At 40.3% G+C, this 20,672-nt stretch overlaps 1 pseudogene; it reads right to left on the reverse strand.

Annotated features, from left to right (window-relative positions):
* Positions 1 to 17,382: 17,382 nt before the first annotated feature.
* Positions 17,383 to 19,585, reverse strand: LOC100058019 (exocyst complex component 3 pseudogene; annotated as a pseudogene).
* Positions 19,586 to 20,672: the final 1,087 nt, after the last annotated feature.

The following is a 20,672-nucleotide window of genomic DNA, read 5'->3' on the forward strand; positions in this document are numbered from 1 at the left end:
AAGAGCATTCAATTAGGAAGTCAAGAGACTGGCTCTGTCACCAATTCACTATCATGAAGGTATTAAATAACTCGGTTTTTAAGGCTTTTCTCACCACAAAAATTCCACAAATTCTCCTCTCTGACTAGTGCAATCCAACTGGTCTTTTTTTATGCAATTCCAATTTTACCTCCTGTGCTAAGTTGTCCAGGGGATGTGCCGCCACCAAGGCCCCTTTGTTTTGTTTGTCCCTCTTCTTTGACATGTCCTATTCATGAACATGTGTGTGCATCTGTCCTACTGGACGATGAGTCCCTTGGTCACCGGCACCTAATAGCTCTTCTGAACATGTCTTTCAAGGAAAGATTGCATGATTGATCCTGTGAAGATGTGGCGTCTGAGGCCCCCAGGCTAGTGTTACTGCTGTTCTTCATTGTCATTCTTCCTCCATCTGTCCTCCAAACAGCCATGTCATTCTCCATGTCGAGACCACCACATCTGCTCTCACTTACCAAAACTGATGGGAAAAGGACTTTGGAAGCAATCTGAGACTCAAGGATAATGAGTATCTTTGACACTCAGTTGAGGACCACAACCATTCCTAAGGGAGGGGGGAAATTATGTAGAACCTTGCAAAAAAGTCTAGGCATAGCAATGAGATAACAATGCATGATGGCTCAGGTGGATATGAAAATAATTAGGATTCACGTCATCTCTGGGCTCTCACTTGTCTTTTACAGATGAATGCAAAATGTAAGGGGACCAGCTAGAGAAGGATTCCTGATGAAAAACCTGTGATGACTTCGGAAAGAATAAGGTATTCACATTGCCTTTTGGAACTGCCGCCTGTCCGTGTGTCTGGATGGCCACAGGGGGCCTGGAGGACCTCAACTCAAGTGACGTTTTATGAAACCTGGAACTTGCTGCTCTTGGGGTTGGGTGATTGTCCCTGGGAGTTGATTTTCATACTGTGAGTCTAAAACGAGGTCGTGTTCTTCCACAGGAAACCCTTATAGTATTTTGCTAAGTTGTGACTACTTTTCTTTTTGCAAAGGAAAATAGTTTGGCTGAGAAATCCTATAGAACAGAGGTTGGCAAACTTTTTCAGTACAGGTTAGACAGTAAATAATTTAGGCTTATGGACCACTCAGTCTCTCTCACAACTACTTAACCCTGCCATTGCAGCGCGAAAGCAACCACAGATGATATGTAAACAGATGAGCATGACAATATTCCAATAAAACTTTATTTATGCACACCAGCAGTTGAACTTCATAAAATTTCCATGTGTCATCACATATTCTCCTTTTGAGTTTTTAAAACCACCTTAAAATACAAAAACCATTCTTTGCTCCATACAAAAATTAAGCAGCAGACTAGGTTTAGCCCATGGGCCATAGTTGGCTGAGCCGTGCTGTAGAAGAAAACTATTTACTGTGGAAATCTATTCCTCCAAGCACTGGGTACTTGCACCAGCCCTCACCCTGACAGCCAAATTAGGGTGTCTCTTCAAATCTGTGAAACTAAATAAATGAGGGCAGGCCCCCTCTTACCATCCAGAATGCAGTGTGTGTACACTGGTGTTATTTCACATATCAGATTCCTGCACGGAAAACACTGTCATGCCATTAATAATCTTCGGAGGAACACCTTGAAACTTGACTCGCTGAGGGCACGTTGCAAATGGGCTCTAATGGCTTTTATTTCTCATTCTTGTCACCTCAGATCTAATCAGCTGTTTTGTCATTTTTAATTCCTATTTGGCAGGATTCTCCAACTTCCCTGGCCTTTTATAAAGGCTCAGAGAAGACCTGGGCCCTGAGGCTCTGAGGACTGGGGAATAGATCAGGGAGATAGGGGCTGAGTAGATGGTGACCTTCCACCTTGGCTAGTTCAGGAGGACCCCCCAATCCCACCCTCCATCTCTTTCCTGGGGTTCACGCATGTCCTGAAATTGCTTTTTCTGGGGAAAAGATCTTTCATTCCTCAGTTTGGAATGAGGTTCAAAACTCATATCATTCTGTGTTTGCAAGGAAGAAGATGAAGCTCTGAATGAGAGGCCTCTCAAACGTGTAATTTTCTTACACTGAGCCCTTGGACTCTGTCCAGCTTCTCCAAACAGGCAGATCCACACGCTTCTGGCCCCTTGCAACCAAAGGGCCGCCTTTGACTATGACTCCACCTTCCATGAAAGGTAGGATGAAATTGTGAAGAATGAAAAAGAATCCATTCAATAAAAATAAAATTACAACTAAATACAGGATAACTAAATAAAACTAATAAGAGCTAAGTACTTTTTAGTGTTTGCACAATGCTAAGAATCTTACCTATGTTAGCTCATTTAATCTTTAACTCAAGAATATTATTGTTTCATTTCTAAATCGGAAAATGGAGCTCAGAAGGCAAGCAGTTGCTCAGAGTCCACAGCTGGTAAGTAGCAGAGTTCACAAATGCAGATATATCTTGCTTCAGAGTTTATAATCTTCATACTCATTAAATGGCTGTGAATCTTTGCCTAATCATTTTACCTCTCTGGGCCTCAGTCCCCTCAGCTCTGAAATGAAGCTTAAGATTATACAAGCTCTAACTTCATTTCTAGATGAAAATTCTGATTCTGTTATTTTCACTCCTCCACTTTCAGGAGAGGAAAGAAGTAAACACATAAGTTCCTATGGTGACTTAGTAAAAAACCAACAACTGATTTCCAGGTTTTTTATATCCAGAAAGACATAAGTTTCTATATCTTTGAGTCAGTGCTTATTTAGTATAAGCTCGCATGCCTTTTTTTTTTTAAAGATTGGTCCTGAGCTAACATCTGCTGCCAATCTTTGTTTTGCTTTTCCCTTCTTCTCCCCAAAGCCCCCCAGTACATAGTTGTATATCCCAGCTGTAGGTCCTTCTGCTGCTGCCATGTGGGACACTGCCTCAGCATGGCTTATGAGCAGTGCTAGGTCCAAGCCCAGCATCTGAACCAGTGAAACCCTGGGCCGTGGAGGCAGAGAGCATGACCTTAACCACTTGGCCATGGGGCTGGCCCCATGTAAAAACCTGTGATACAATCAAGCAATAATAAATAATTAGTACTCTGTTAGACTCAGTAAAGAGAAAAAATGGGGACCTGCTCTGATCTTTGCTTGCAAAAATCTTGTAAATTATCTTGAAAGTAGATATAAATCAGAGCAAGGAGTTTTCAATCAAAAATTCAAGATTCTGAATTATTAAAAAAGGCATTAGGCTTATTACATTATATTTATTAAGACAGAAAAAGCATTGCTAGCAAGATTTTCCAGCAAGTTCCAGCTCTAGGCACTTGGGAGTTTAGCAGAAACTTGTTTGATTCCTCATTTAAATGAGGAGTATTTCTGCTTAATTCTCAAACCTAAAGTAGGCAATTAACTAAATCTCCCATTCCTGGAGTGTTCTAATATGAAGTGTCAGAGATAGAGGGAAGGATCAGGGCTGGGATGATAAAATCTAAAGTCCTCCCCCGAACATTTCCTGAACACAAGATTGGGGCAATTTCTTTCCAGCCAATTAAAGGCAGAAATCGAGGACCTATCCCAGTGGCGCCACGGAATACAGGAGAGAGGTGCGGTCTCGAAATCAAACCGGCGATACCGGCCAATCAGCTCACAGGGAGGAACCACCGCCAGCCTCCCCATAAGACACAAGCTGTGGCGTTAAAAAAAGAAGTCAAGAGAAAGTACTGGCAGAAGGCAGCTTTCCTTTCCTCTCTTACGAGCCCTTGCAGAGTGACCTGCTCCCAACGTCATTTATATGCCTCATTTTGGTCGTTCAAATATTGATTTTAAAAGTATTCTTCAGGAGAAAGCCACTTGGGGACCTTTAAGTTGGGGTTCACAAATGATGCATGCCCAGATACGTTTATTGCAGGATGGAAATAATAGCCTTTTCCCCTCTCCCCCTTTCCCTCCACCTAAGTATCTCTTTATTCATTACTTTAATTACCTAATCGTAAATTTCTTTAGGGGGTTACTTAGAAAGAAAATTAGCATCAAAGCTTGGCAGTAAATTCAGGGGCTTTTGGAGACAGTCCAAGCTGTTTCACCTGTGATTAATTAGATGATTTTCTTTTCCTTTAAGTGCCAGAAGGCTGTTGAGGTCTTTAAGCAGTTACATGACTGCTGGCAGGGCTGCAATTATGATGGGTGCATGCGTCTGGAGTCTGAGGCTGCAGCCTGGCTTTTGTTGGTGGTGGTATGTGTGTGTGTGTGTATGTGTGAGAGAGACAGAGAGACAGACAGAGGGACAGAGACAGACCTGGGAAGCACGAACTTGGAAAAACTCCAAGGCTTTCAAAAACACAATGAGGTGCTTCTTTAATATTCTTGCAGTGCAAGCCTAGAAGCCTCAGGCCAGGATGTCCTATCAAAATATCTCAGCAATTTCAGAAATGTTGGTTTAGCAGGCCTCTTCCTCGCCATGAGTCACTGAAGTCCTTTGTAGAGTCTTTGCATAAGCTCTCTTTATGGCATCCACTACAGAATGCGTATTTTCAACAATCCTTTTGCTATATATGAAGCAGAGCAGCCACACCTGTTTTAAGAGAGACCGTGTCTACCATTTCACCCTGGTGAAAATCAAGAGGGGGAGAATGCAGTCCTTGAGTAATTCACTGGGTATAAAATTACCCCCAAACACTGGCATAAAGTCAAACCTCTTGGTATGTCTGGAAAAGAGTTAATACTTCCAGTTGCAATGAATATGCTATCAAGAACACAACATAGAAATTTGGTGATTGTTTGATTATGAGAGCCACTTTGCCATTTTTTCTTTATTCTCTGTGTGAATGAGGGAGGAAAAGGATCCTTCAAACTATTTGACTCAGTCAAGGTAGCAGAAAGTCCAAAGGTTTTGCCAACTTTTGCTGCAGTGTCTGTAGGAACTTAGAATTCCTATGCCCCTAGACTTGAGAGCATTATCATTTAAGATATATTACTTTACCTGTCCATGATGTCCATGACGATATTTAAACAACGAATTCAATGTCTGTGACTAAACTGCCCTCTAACAGAAATGCTAGCCACATGGGTTGGTTACAGAGATTTCTGTCTGCCTAGTGCAGGGGTCGACGAACTCTTTCTGTGAAGAGCCAGAGAATCAATATTTTAGGTTCCATTGCAACTACTCAACCCGGCTGTTGGGGTGTGAAAGCTGCATAATCAAGAGGCAAATGAATGGCCTTGCTGCCTTCTAATAAAACGTGTTCACTGACCCCTGGCCTAGAACACTGCTTCTCAGACTTGAATAGGCATATGGAACACCTGGAGATCTTGTTGAAGTGCAGATTCTCATTCAGCTGGTCAGCACTGGGCCCAGGATGTGCATTCCTCACACCCTACCGGATGGCGATGGTGCTGCCGGTCCACAGACCTCACTTGGAGCAGAAGTCCTATAGTGTCTCCTTGAAATGTGTCCTTCCTGTCCGTATCCAGGGCATTTCCAATAACACTGAGCTCAGAGAAGGGAGACAGGCTCTTAGTTCATCAGAAATATTGCTGTAGGACTAATGTTAGGGTTATAGCCTTCAAATCTATAATCTTCAAAGATTCCTCTAGCACTCCACCTCTGGGGAGAGCCCAGATTTCCCTCTCTTGAATGTTATCTTCCTTTTTTTTGCATTTAAGATTGTTTGTTTAAGGTCTCGCATTCCTAAACGGACAGATGGTTCCGGCTGTGGTGCAGCTGCACACCCAGCTCATCACAGTCATTTACACCAGCTCTGCTGCCTAACTGCCAGCACCTTCCCCGCCTCGGCATGGAGGGCTGTAATGGCCAAGCAAAGGGCCCTCCGGCCCCTGCCTAATTGGCTGCAATGCAAGAGCTAATGTAGGTTGAGAGACCAATTAACTGGGCTTGTTTCTACCAACGCTGCATCTGAACATCAATTATGCTAAACAACATGCTGTATTAAGACATTTCCCTGCCACTATCATTTGCTGTGGTACAACCTCAGAGCAGTGCAGAGGAGCCGCCTCTCACTGTGTGCCTGAAGGGTTTCTAGCTGTCTCTCAGTACAGAGGATTGGCAATTGGGAGCACAGTTTTAGAGCTAGAAAAGTCACCAATGCAGGGACATTTCTGACACTAATTGGTTACCTTCTCTGGGCCTTGGTCTCTAGACCATGGGGGTTGAGGTCCAAGAAGCCAGAGAACAGGTCGGATGAGGTATGCTGGTAATCCTTCTGTATGACCTGCTGATTCCACTAAGAAATGGAAAACACTAGGTACTGGGATGCTCAAAGGATACTTTCCCTAAAACTTGGGGGAAAAAATGAATAACTGGAAGCTGTTGGGAGGAGGAAGACAGCCATCTCTTCTTCTATAGGTTTAGCTAGTTTTGAATTCCATTCCTCCATCATCTCATCTTGAGCTTCTCCTTGGGAAGGCACTTCTTGATTTTTACACCAACATGTGGGTCTTGAAGCAGCCCAATTCATTTAAATTAATCTGGATTGTGCAGCTCCTATGTACTGAAAATGCTGAGCAATCCCCCCAAATTTAAGATACAATGGAGTTCACCATTTAGTTGGGTGGATTGAACTAATTCAGACATTTACTCATTTACTCAATCATGCATCCGTTCAACAAACATTTGTTAATCACCCATCATACTTCAGGTACTCTGCTGGGCTGGAAGCACTGTTCCTACCCTGTCTAGGTTTATTCCTAGATGGAAAGGCAGGTAATTAAATGAGCAATAGCAATGCGGTGTAAGATGTGCTATTCTATCTGTGATAGTACAGATGTTAAGGAGGTAACAAAATATACAAAAAACAACAGAACAGTAAAATTATGTCTGTGTATTAAAGCATTAAAATGTAATGTAGACTTAGAATAGAATGTTATGCTCTCTGCCATTCCCCACGTTGCTTATTTCAAACTTCTACCACTCAAACTTTCCGGAACTTCAAGAGAAAACTGAGAATATCAGGCATTAAGCTCCCTCAATTTCCAGCAATCAAAAAGCTGTCTGTATTTGCATTTATTCTCACCCCAGCCTTCTGGTCTTGCAGGAAGAGCTGTTATTTCTCAGTTAAGGATTGTCCCTCCACCCGTGCTCCTGACAAACCCTCCTGTCTCATCCAGGACCTGCATCTATGGCTCCCTTTCTCCTTCCCAAATTGGCTACTTCGTCTCAATTGGTCCCTTCTGCACAGCATAAAATTATGATCAAGTCTGCTGTCCATCTTAAAAATAAGGTCCTCCCTTGACCCTGCATCTCCTTTCCTTTTCTTACCTTCCAAGCCTAGAATTCTTGCTTCTTCACTTGTTTTCTATTTCGACCTCCTGCTCACTTGTTCTTCAAACACCTGTCTGGCTCCTTCTCTCCCTGCACTCCAGGGGAAAAAAGGCAAAATGCCCTAATAATCATCTCCAACTAAACCTAATGCATTCTTTGTTTGACTTCATCTTTCTTGACCTTGACCCAATATTTTACATTAATGGCTATTCGATTCTCTCTTTTCCGTCTTTGCCTCTCTCCTAATTCTCCACTAATTCACTGATCAGTCCTTCTCCTCTCCCCTGTTGACTCTTATTTTTCAGCATGCACCTTAAATATTGGGTTTTCCATGTATGTTTCTTCTTTGGGCCTCTTCTCACTTCATACCACCCCTGAGTGATCTCTTCTTGTCACTTGCTGTCACTTGCCACCATATGCTGACTTTCAAAATGCATTCTAATCAACTCTGCTCCTTGAGCTTCAGCCCCATCTACCTGCCTCTCAGTGTCCCAACTTGCTCGAAATGTAAGCAATCAATTTTCCACCAAAACTGCTACTCCTTCTGTCGTGGTGAATGGCCATATTATGTGAAAGTTGGATGTTATCAGCTACTCCTTTCTTTTCTTACCCTGACACCCAATCAGTCATAAGTCCTGTCAACTCTATTTCCCTAACATCTATTTTATCTATTCCTTCTTCTCCATTCCCTCTGCTCCTACCTTAGTTCAGGCCTCACCATCTTTTATATAGACAAGGGCAATTATATTACCATCTGATTTCTTTGCCTCTGATATTATTTCTGATGTTATACCCTTTCAGTCTACACTGTGGCCAGGGTTACCCTTCTAAAATACAAATGTGATTGAAAACAAGAGCACACACACAACTTTCTGTGGCTGGCTACTGCCTGCAGTGGTTGTCAAACTATAGAGGAGAGAATCAGCTGAGCCATCTGAGCAGCCACTCGGAGAGGAGGTAGAGAGGGTAATTAAGGACTTTGGATTCCAGATTCTCTCTTTCTGCCTCTTGTACCGTACCCAATGTTATGCTGGCAAATCTTTAACAACCGGCTCTCAAAAGGTATAAAAAACAAGAAAACCAAACTTAGTTGTAGAGTTTGCTGGTTTCGATGGTGCAAATGCTCCCACAATGGGCGATTTCAAGCTGCCAACATCACTGGAATTGGAAGAAATGTTCCCAACTGACTCTCATGAGACCATGGCTTTTGTTCTCTTTCCTCATACTGGGCATCTCTATGTGGGGGCCAGGTGAAAAAATGTTTCCCTGACCACTTTTGGTTCATTGTCAGGTAGGCTTCTGACAAGCCTCACCTTGAATGAGCAGAGCCCTGGAAAACCACAGTATGGGCCTTGCTGTGTAGTGCTGGACGTCAGCGAAAGGCAATGGCAGGCAGAAACTGAATGTAAATTGAAGAGGTGCCTGGGCACTGTAAACAGAAGTTGAGGTGGAGCCGATGCTGACAGCAACCCTAGGCGGCTGCTCATGTGAATTGCCCACTTTTCCACACAGAGGACAGGGAGGCTCAATAAAGGGCTGCTCTTGCTCATGGGCTGGCCCCTCACCACACTGATGCCCTGCGGTTGGCCTTTCTAGAGGCCACCCTCCCAGATGGCACTGCCTCTGTTCCCCAAAGCAACACACACAGAACTTTTTCATAACTGTGACCAAGTGGATTACTCCTTTCTGCGCAAGAATGTATGTCATTGTCAACATCAAAAACTTCCCTGCTTTGCTCTGGCAGCACCTGCCTTATTGATTGGGTGCCTTCTGAACAACTCACTCACACAAAGCATTTAAACCTGTCTGACTTCAAAAGTAAGGTAAGACAAGCCACGTCGAGAAGTATAGCACACACCTAACATGATTATTTCTCCTCTTCCTAGTGATAATAGAATTATGCAAAAACGGCCTTGACCCAGTAAGGATTTTCTCTGCAGAATCAAATCTCCGCTTTCCCCTAACTCACAACTCCTCCCTCAACCGCTATCCTCCTTGCTTTCTAGTCACTCATTCGGTCCTGCAGCACTTCTTCGTGTACCATCTTACAAATCCAAGAGATTCTTATCTGTAAAGTACAGCAAACTAATGAAAAATGTGGCCAGATTTATCTAGTAGGTAAATGATGAAGAAAAATCATCCATCTTCATCTATTCACTCATTCTGAAGTGTTTATTGATTCTCTCCAGTGGGGCCACAGTCTGCTCAGGTGGCTACATTTAATTTAATGAGTGAGAGCTTTTACAACTGTCTCAGGATTTCCCCATTTCTCATTGTCTTCAAGTTGCCTGACTCCTGGGAAGAGGTAGTCCCTGCCACTGGGCACTAGTTATAGCAGTTGGTAATAGTTGATTGACAGTGACAAAAATAGAGCCCTTGGAGGAAAGATCCAAAACAAAGCAGCTTTCGGAAACCAACTAGCTTCAGGCACGGGGCTTGCACATTACCTGTGTGCATTGTCTTAGATAGACTACTTCACAAGCATCTTAGAAGGGAGGCATTACTAGCAACATTTCTTGGGTTAGAAAATAAGATTCAGAGAAGTGAGGCTACTTCTCCAAATTTATGCCCGACAAATCAGCAGAGCCAGGACTGGAGCCCAGGCCCCCTTGCCTTTAAAACCAGCTTCTTTTCCTCATCATGCATTTCACACATGACTGCTCCTCAGACTTCACTCCAATAGGAAGATAGTGCTGCCTAATGAGAGTTTATTAAGTTATTTGGATTGGGGGTTATTAAAAGGCAAAGGCAAGAATAAAATGAGAATGCAGTGAGGAGGGCATCTGGGAAATGGAGTGACAAAGTGGGTTCTATTAATAAAGAAAATAAATAAAATGGGAACTTTTAATAGTCTACTCTAAATGCATGGATTAAGAAAGGACGCATTTTCTGAGGAATATTTTCAAAAGAACAATTCTTTCCAGACTTCTTGGAGTACTAACTTCTTGGCAGCAGGCTAGGAAGGTTTCCTCTGTCTCAGATCAGATCCCCATGCATAAGGATGCCCAAACACAGACTATCTTTGATAGCACCAAAATAATGAGCTGCCATGATTCTGAAGTGCTTTTGTTCCCATCTCTAGTGGTATGACACAATAGAATGAATTATAAATTATTTGTGAACTAAGTGAGATTTTGTAAAAATACAAAAAGTATTCCTTTGGCATGAAATCTCATGTTTATTATTCATTTATTCATCTAACATCTATTCAGCACCTAATATGTGAAGCACTATTCTAATGTCAAGAATACAGTAGTAATTGGGACAATGAATCTTTTAAAAAAATCTCACAACAAACTTACTTAAAACTTAAAAGATCTTTTAAGAGGCCGGGAAGACAGTTCAGTTGTGAAGTGATGAACTAGGGTAAACTAGATGCTGGTAATAGAGGGGCAATGAGTAGATGGAACCCAGATGTATTTTAGGTGTGGAAGTGACAGAACTTGCTAATGGATTGGATATGGGCTTGAGGAAAGGAGAGGATAAGGTTTTCTTCCTTTGGCCTGAGCAGTGAGTACATGTGGGTAAAGTAAACTGAGATGTAGCTCAATGGAGGAGGAGAGGATTTGGGGGAGGTAGCGGTGGAGTCGGAGGTTCTCTCTTGGTTATATTAAATTTCACATGCTGTCAGACATCCTGGTTATTGAAGTTATAGACACATGGAACCAAGGGGAGATGTAAGGGCTGAAGACATGAATTTTAAAGTCATCAGCGTAAAGAAGATATTTAAAGTTATGGACTTGAATGAGATCACTGAGGAATGAGATCACAGAGAAGATGAGGCAACCTAAGTCTGAGCTCTGGAACATTCCATACACAACAAGGGTAGATAATGGGGTCTTTTCAATATGCCTGGCAAGAAGTGACCCGTGGGAAATGAAGAAAACCAAGAGAGTGAGGGATCATGAAAATGAAGTGAAGAAGGGATTTTCAGAAGAAGACAATAATAATCTACGTAAAATGATGCAGAGAGGTCAAATGAAAGGAGAACAGAAACTTAGCCCCTCTGCTGAATGATATGCAGGTCACTGGTGACCTTGAAAAGAACTATTTCTGTGGATTTATCTGAGGGAAAGACCACTTGGAGTGAGTTACTCCAACTCACTCCAACTCCAGCAACTAACAATGATTTTGATTGGGAAAACAATATCGTAAGGACTCTCAAAATAATTTCAGCCACATGACCAAAAAAAATATCATGTGTCTTATCTGGAAAGTGGTAGGAACTTCTAGAAAATCTTCTCAAGAGGTTTTGTCTCTAATAGAATAGCAAGTTTTGCTCTAAATAAATGGCAAGCACCTTAGATTTCTAAGGACCACAGCTGATATGTGACTAGTATGCTCTTGTATGGCAATACTGGTTGATATGTTATTAAAATACTTCCATGCTGATTGGTAAATAGTCACTGCTTTAACTAATCTTAGTTCCCCTCCCACCATACCAAGTGACCCACCCTTCTAGAGCTATTCAGAATTCAGCAATGATGTAACCACTGACAATGCTGAGGAAGGATTGGTGATCGAGGACTCTGCTCCCTCTATGCAGACAGCATCCAGTCTGATTTGTTGGTATCTGTAATATACATGACTTAGATAGCATTCTACTTATGTCCATGATTTCAAATGCCAGTAACAATCAACTCAATATTGACAATTTTGTAGAAGAGCTAAGTCCATTTTAGTATGGGTCACTTTCTGGCTATCTATTAAAGGAGACTTCTAAGTCAAATCTCTAACCACACAGGTTCAATAAGAGTCAGAGTTTCTTCTCCTGACCCTGACTAAGCCTCTAATCCCCTCAGCAAAAGCCCAGGGCTGATTGGGTATGTATTTTCTAGCTTTACTATAAAAGTAAAATTTATTTTAAGGCTATTCTAGGAGCCAGAAAACAGAAATTCAGTCAGCTGAGATATTAGTTGTCTGCTTTGTATTTTATGAGAATAAGGGTGACTTTCAGGCACCCTACAGCAAGTATTACCATTTCTCAAATATCTGTATATTCTATTCCCATTTGTCAATAGAGTAATCATCAGGTAGAAGCAGATTTTAATCATTACTCTGTGCAGCATCATGCTGGTTGAACTCCACATCCCATCATCTGACTCTCAGGCAGCTGATGTCCTTGTTTGTAGGCTCTTATAGCAGATTCAAGCACCAAACCCAGGCGAAATCCATGTGTAAAGTCAATTGACCACTCGGTAGAATTGTTAAACTATTAAGGTGATCGGCCTGTGCCATTTGAGATAATGGAACAGTTCTTGCTGTGGTGCAAGACAGCCAGACATAGGGTGACACAGGAGCTTAGCCTTTTCCTGGTTGCAAAGGCACTATTTTGCTCTTCCAATACCAGCTCCACTCAAATCACCGTGGAGGGACCAACAACCTGGGAGTTATCCGAGGAGATCTTTGTTGCAGGAAAAGTAAGTCTAATGTCTTTGATTCAGTAATGGATGATCTAAAGTCAACTTTTAAGAAAGGTAAAAGAAAGGGTACAACAATCTGAGTTATATATATACAGAACTATAGAAGAAAATAATCAATTTTATGGTATAAACTGTATATGCTGTAGAGACAGCATCCAATCTGATGTGTTAAGCCGCCATGCCACTGTTTCTGCCAAGGAAGCTCTCCATAAGAATGCCAGTGTACGTGCCAAGAGTTCTGTTTCCTTCCTAATTCCTGCAAACTGTCATTTCTCAAAATGCCAGGTAGTTCTGACATTCAAGAATAATTGAGTTCATTGGCATCCACCTACACCATCCCTGTGTCATACTTTCACGTGGCCCCTTTAGAACAATGCTTTTGGCCAGAGTTTATCAAAGTTACTCATGAAAACATCTCATTTGCTTTCCAGCCAAAATAAACTAGAACTTTTGCTTCTGTCATAATAGTTGATAGGTGTCCTGGGACGGCCCTTTCTATGCAGAACAAATACACCCTGCATGGGAAATGTGCTTTGAGGCATTGCTGGTTACATAAGAGGTAGGGGCATTCTCTATGGACCACAGCTCTAAACAGGGAACCAAAAACCCAAACGAAAATCTGTATGCTATGGCCAGAGATGCAGCAGATTGCTGGGCCCAAATAATGGAAAAACTGCAGGGATGCAGTTGACCTAGGGGTAGAGGATATTATAAAGCTACTATTAGGAGGTAGAAAGTTGAGCTTGTAACTTTGCACTGAATGTGGCGTATGAGTGTGTATATGTGTGTGTGTTGGGAGGAGAAGACGTGATGGTGGTACTGAAGTGATTCCAGCCTGTAGAGCCCTCTGGATACTGGCACCAGTAGAAGCAAAGCCTTTCAGGAAGAAAGTTCCACAATTAGATCCAAATGATTCCACTGACTGAGATCAATAATAAGCTTGAAATAAAATATCAGCAAGCCAAGAGAATGAAGGTAATGTTGAAAGTAGAAACACAAATCAAATATTTAGATTTCTAAGGACTGAAATAGAATTGTTAGGCATTTTATGTATAAAATGCTAACAAAAAATAAAGGATACAACCACAAATATGCACATTCAAAAAGATATTATAAAAATTAAATACACAGAATTGAAAAAGAATACAGCTGGAATGCTTAGAAATGAAATGTTTAATAGGTGAATTTTTAAAAATCTGAGTATAAGAAGTAAATGGGAAATTACTAATAGCTGAAGGACAATTAGTAAAGTGAAAGATATAGTCAAAGAATGAATAAGAATGCTGCACAGAATGATAAAGGAAATGGAAATTATGAAAGAGACTTGACAATATATAGATGATGTCTAAAGTATGTTCAATCAGAGTCCCAGAAGTAGATAACATGGAAGAGGGGTAATATTTAAAGAAACAATGGCTCTAAATTTCCTATAGCAAACAAAAGTCCCACTAGCACAATGTATTCCAAGCAAGAGAAATAAAAAGTAATTCATTCTAGTGCCATAATAGAATAACAAAGAAAGAAAAGGTCATGAGAAAGACATCAAGAGCAGGTATTTAGAACTACAACAGATTCCTTAAAAGTAACAGTGTAATCCAGAAGACAATGGAATGATAGCTTCAAAGTGTTGAGAGAAAATAACTTTCAACAAAGAATTTTAGATCTAAGAAGCGTTTTTTTTCCATAATGAGGATGAGGTATAGATAAATATGTTGTTCTGTTCTTGTGCTTCTCTTTATCCCTCTACACAGTTAATCCTGTGTTATTTGTTTATAATTTATTACATTAAATATTTTCTCTTTAAATTAGTGGAGAGATTTCTTTTCCTGACTGGACACTGACTCATACAGAAAGACTCCAGATATTTTGTTTATTCTCATGACATTTTGGATAAATTATACTTTGCAAGGAATGTTCCCAATTTATCCAACTCACTGAATTTATTGCATAATGTTGTTCATTTTTCTTATAAAAGGAAAGATTTAAACAGACGTTCCCTTTTCAAATCCTAATACTGACTTTTTTCTCAATATAATTTTTATAAGAATAAATAAACATAAAAGTTTAGAATTTTCTATTTTTTCTTAATCAGTCGATAACTGTTAACTGATTTTATTAATATTTGTAAAGATACAACTTCTGGCTTTTTAAATTTTCTGTATTGTATCATTATTTTTAATTTTGTTAATTCTACTCTAAATAATTCCTTTACCACTTTCTCTAGGCTTAAATTCCTTTTCTTTTTATTACTTATGGAGAATGATATTTAGATTAACTTTTAGTCTTTCTTCTTTTTTAATATCGGCATTTAAAGCTATAAATTTCTTGCTAAGTAAAGCTTTAGCAGCACTACTCTTTTGTATATAATATTGTCATTGTAATTCAATTTCCAAAGTCTTCTAATTGCTATTTTGTTTTCTTCTTAAGTTCATGGACTTTTCAGACTGTATTGCTCCATTTCTAGTCATTTGAGAGGTTTCCTAGGTTTTTAAAAATTAGTGTTTAGCTTAATTGTTCTGTCATCAGAAAACATACTTCAAATAATTTCAGTCCTTACAAATTCATTGACATGTTATTTATGGCCCAAGTATGATCAAATTATGGTGAATATTCTATATTCTCTTTGGAAAAAACTTGTATTCAGCAGTTGTTGGGTACAGTGTTCTGTATAGTCAATTAGGTTGATTTATGCAATTATGTTACTCAAGTGTTACATACTGTCAGTGGTATTTTTCTCCTAAATACATCAGTGACCAAGAGATGTTTGTTAAAATACCCCACTTTGTATATTTATCTATTTTTCTTTCTCTTCTGTCAATTTTTGCTTTAAACATTTCATACTATAAGGATGATTTAAATTTTTTTATATATTCTCATTAGTTAACATGTTTATCATTATGAAATGTCTTTCAATATCTCTACTATTTATTGCCTTTAAGTCTATTTTATTTGCTATTAAATAGCTGCACCAGGTTTCTTCTTATTTTTATGATAAACACTTTTCTATCCTCTTTTCCTTTTACTTTCAATCTTTTTGTGTCATATATTTGAGCTGTGTCTCCTAAGCAGCATATGGTTTAACATTGTTTATTCAGTCTCAAAATTTTTACTTCTTGAGTAGTCTATTTTTACTTTTAAAAGGTGCCATCTTGCTACTTGGTTAGTATTGGTCTTTTTATTTTTTACTTTTTTGCCCTCTTTTTGATTAATCAAGTTTCCTTTTTTCCATTTAGCTCTTTCATAGTTCATTATGCATTCCTTGCATTATTCTCTTAATGTTTATCCACGAGATTATAATGCGCATCTTTCACTTAATAAAGTGACTATGAATTAGTATTTTCACCAGCGTTTTCTACTATTTTCTGGTAATGCACAAATTTTAGATATCTTTAATTCCGTTTATCTCTTCCCCACATTTATTTTCAATCCCACAAGACAATGTTACTATTGTTAAAAATAGTTCAATATTAATTTGTATTTATCCATATCTTTACCCTTTTCTTTGTTCTTCATTCTTTACTTATTTCTGTACTTCCATTTATGGATCTTTCCATTTTGTTTAAAGAATTCTTTTTGGTATTTCTTTTAGTATAAGTATAAATGTGATAAATTCTCTCACTTTCTATTTCTGGTAATTTTTGCATTTTGCATTTGTTTCTATATGATATTTTCACTGGCCATAGAAAGCTAGGTACTCAGTTTCTTTTTTTCAAATCTTTAAATTTGTTATTCCCCTGTTCCATGATTTTCATTATTTCTGTAGATGTCAGCCATCGATCTTATTGTAGCTTCTTTGAATGTAATGTATCTTTTATTCCCTCTGGATGCCTTTATGATCTTCTATTTTACTTTAATTTGAAGAATTTTTACTATGATGTGTTTAGCAGTTCTTTTCATTTGTCATGCTTGAGATTCAAAGAGATTCTTGGATATGTGGGCTGATGTCTTCAGTTTAGGATACTTCTTGGTCAGTATTTCCTCAAATATTTTTTCTGTCTCATGTGTTCTCTCTCTTTCTCCTGTTTTTCTGGGGCTTCAAGTACATTTTAGATCTTATTAGCATGTCCCATATATCTCTGATACACATTTATGCATATTTCTTTTCCATGATTTACTCTGTATTTTTTTCTACTAACCTACTTTCCAATTCAGTAATTTTACCTTCTTATCTACCCAAACAGCTGTTAAACCCATCTATTAAATTTATGATTTTACTTCTTGTACTTAATTTTTTCAGTAGATCATCATTTTATGATAAATTTCTTTACTTTCACATTCAATTTTTCTCTTTCTTTTTCATTTCTCTGTGGGAGTTTAGACTCTTATTAAGCAGCAGAGTTTCAGAAGTCTTTACACCATGCAGAAGTGAGTGAAGACCAACAGGTAAATGAAGACAGAGCCTCTTCCTTCTCCACACACCTTTTCCAGTGTGAGAAACAATCAACCATGAGGCATTTTACATCAGAATCCTGCCTCACAAAAGATGTTTATGACAAAAATGAGAAAGCCTGAAGAACCACAGCCATCAGAGTGCTCAGTCTTCAAGAAGCCATGTGCTTGGGCACCTCACAAACAACAGGCTTGATATCTCAAGAGACAGGCACATGGAGCTGAAACATCTAATGTGAACCCTGGAGAGTCACTTTTCCTTTAATATATTTCTGAGGGTGGGGATGATGAGTGTGGAATAATGGACACAAAGCTGAAAACAGACAAATTACTTGAGAAGCTTTGCCATGTTCAGCCTTGAAACTACAATTTCCTTGAATATGGGCACGTAGCTTGGAGTTGCCTGCATTAGGCCCTGTTTTGAGTTTCAATCATGGTCTTCTTCATGTCCTAGCTGGTGTCCCCTCACATGGCTAGCAACTTGCTGATGTGGTCATCTCTGATGTCTGGGTATTTGCTGACCAGAGTTGCGACATCCGTGTAGAGCAGACAGGTAGAGCTTCCAGGTCTGTTAGCTCAATAACTTCTGCAATAGTGACAATAGTGTCACAATACCCATCTATATCATCACCAAAGTCAGAAGACGGATTCTGGAACAGGAATAGGGGCTACTAGGCGTCACTAACCATCCTCTTGGCACCCTCCTTGTGTTCCTTGGCACTCTAGAATGAGACATACTTCTGGATGATGGCCCACAGGGACAGCACCACCACCTTCCACATCCTATTTTTATATGGCTTTTTAATTTTGGTGAAATCAGTGAAATATCCTTCCATGGTGACACAGATGATGTCTACAGCATTTGAGCCTAACAGCCACTTCTTTGTCATCAGCTCATTGAGCTATTGCTCCAGATCCAGGAAGACCTCCTCCACCTGGCTGCTGCAGCACTTCTTTGCAATGGCGTCTAAAATCCCATCCATGTTTGGTTGGCTCAGAGGTATGCCCTCTTCCACTTCTTTTTTAAAATACTTTCTTTTTAAACTGACTATGGATTCTTTAAAGGTCTGGCAGTTGTTGGCACACTGAACATAGTGTGGGTATTGGTGATTTCTCAGATGTGCTTCTTCATACAACTGAGTCTCACCTTTATGTCTACTTAACAAAGAATTCATTTGCTTAAGAAATAAACTAATACCTTTGTTTTCAAGTTTTCACTTATCTGAGCAGCAACTTGAAGAGTCTGTTCAAACATCTAGAAGAGAGCATTGCCTGTGAGTATTCACTTTGGTCAGCTTCACGCTCAATCTCTTTTATACAGTCTTTCTTGTCTGTTTCTAGTGCTTTCCACAGCTAAGCAATGATGTTTGAAGTGAGAGCTGACATGTACATGTGGAGCAGTTCAGAGACCATGTTTATAGCAAGTAAAGGCCCAGGGCATTGATTTCTACTTTTGGGGCGAGCTCCACATTCAGCAGCATCTTTGCACTTGTGTAGGTGTTTAAGACCCACATCAAACAGGCTCATGATCTCATTTGCTTCTAGGTCTTCTGACTGATCGCCTGCATCCACATACTCAGGACCTGGTAGTACATGTTCAGGAGATTTCTGAAAATCTCATAGTGGGGAGAAAAACAATCATCAGGTTTTTGGCAATGATGGGTCATCCTGGATGTACTTCCTTATGATTTCCAAGGGGCAGACAAACCACATCTTGTTGGACTCCCTGGGATCTAACCATGTGCCCCTAATTCTAGTAGTCATGGTTCTGTCCAAGAGGGCAAACAGTTCCTCCTTCCAATTCTTGGACCTCCAAGGAAGAACAAAGCTAGCTTGCTTTTTGTGGTCAGATATGCTCTGGTCAATTTTTCTTCCCTTTTGCTGATCCTGAAAACTGAGATCAGCCAAGTAGGGTCATAAGGGATGTTGAGTAGTGACCTCTACAGCATCACCCACAGCTGCTTGGCCTGCTCATCTGAGAGCCCCCGTGTGCTCCCAAAGTAGCCATGGATGAGGGTCAAATTGCCCATGTTCCAACTGTCCATGTGGTGCTACTGCTGCGAATGTCATCCCATCTTGGGAGCACTCCAGGCCCATCAGCTTCCAGAGGGCTTGCAGGAGTGCTCCTTGCTTAACGAGGTCCTGGATCTCCCTACAATCTGGGGCACTGAGAAGATGTTGAGATTCTCCACAGCTGTAGTGAGCTGGCTGAGCTGCACAACACAAGTCATCCTTCACATCCTTGAGGCTCTAGATGGTGTTGATATTCTGCCTCCAGTCTTTGCTAACATCAGCCAGGGACTGCTGGATGTCTTTGAGATCATTCAGTGCATTTTGGAGCAGGCTCAGGCCTGTGTCCATCCCATTCAATTGTGATGGATCATGGCCTTCAATCTAGTGTCCACGGAGGCCTTTTTCTAGGCCTCTCTTCTGCAATACTGCTCCACTTTGTCCAGCTTGTCCAGACACTGAAGCATCCCAGCAACCCTTTGCACTGCTGTTGCATTAGCCTCCTGGTCTGTCTCCTTCATGGCTAAAGAGCAGGTGCAATGCCAGCATCAGTGATACCAGAGTTATCCCTCTGCACTGCCACCTGGCGCCTGACTGGAGTGCCATCCAATTTCTTGAACAGGTTAATCATGGTTACCGTAAAGCCTATGTCTTATGTATCATATCTAGATCATCTGTGGGTCGTCTCCATTATCTACTTCTTTTCTCTTGGTTTTTGGTCATTTGAGTCTATGTACTGTCATTCGTGGTAATTACTTACTTATTTATTTCTCAAAGGCAAAAAGGAATAAAAGAGCCTATCAACATTGCCATATCTCAGGAACCAGAAAGAAATAAGTATTGCTGGCCTGTCAGGAGGCTAATTTAGGTTGCTAGAGAAAAGCATAAATTAGGGCAGAGATAAAGCTGACTCCATCCACATTTATTGAGGGCTGGAATTGTGTATAAAGAGTGTAGAAACTCTGTATAATGCTATCTTCTGGCAGAGAGAATTTATTTTTTACTGATAGGTGGTTACCGTAGGAATTGATCACCTTGATATGATCAGGGAACTGGACACATTAAAGTTGATTTCAGGCTTTGTGAGAACCATTCTATTTCTAGCTGGAAGTAATCCTCAAGGAGGACCTTTCAAGAATCTCCAATGAAAGCAAAGCTGGTTTCCCTGGGCCCATCCCCCTTAGCAGGGCTTGAATGCCCATTTTCACCTTCCTAGCACTTTGAGACTGGCCAAAGCCAGTCTTAGCTGGTTCTTTTTTCCTGGCTTCTCAGCCTCTTAAGTTGAAAATATTAGGAATAAATAATTCTCTCAAGAACAAAAGCAGCATGGAAAGTCCTGCTCACAGCTTTCCCATTCTCTTTTCCCCAAAACCTAGTCTCCTCAATTCCTAGCTGCCCTGATAACCCTCAACTCCGATGAGACTGCTGAAAGCTCTTAGCCTTAAAATTCAACTTGATCTCTTGTTTAGTACCACCCACTAATCAGCGAATGCCTCCAGGGAAAAACAGCAGAGAGCAGTGAGCTCACCTCCGTGTTTTTCTTTTCTCTTGGATCTTAGCCTTTTAAGTTCTTACTGACTCTGTTACTCTATGATTACTTCAAACAGG

The sequence above is a fragment of the Equus caballus genome, chromosome 27 (genome assembly GCF_041296265.1).
Source record: "Equus caballus isolate H_3958 breed thoroughbred chromosome 27, TB-T2T, whole genome shotgun sequence".
NCBI classification, from domain to species: Eukaryota; Metazoa; Chordata; class Mammalia; order Perissodactyla; family Equidae; genus Equus; species Equus caballus.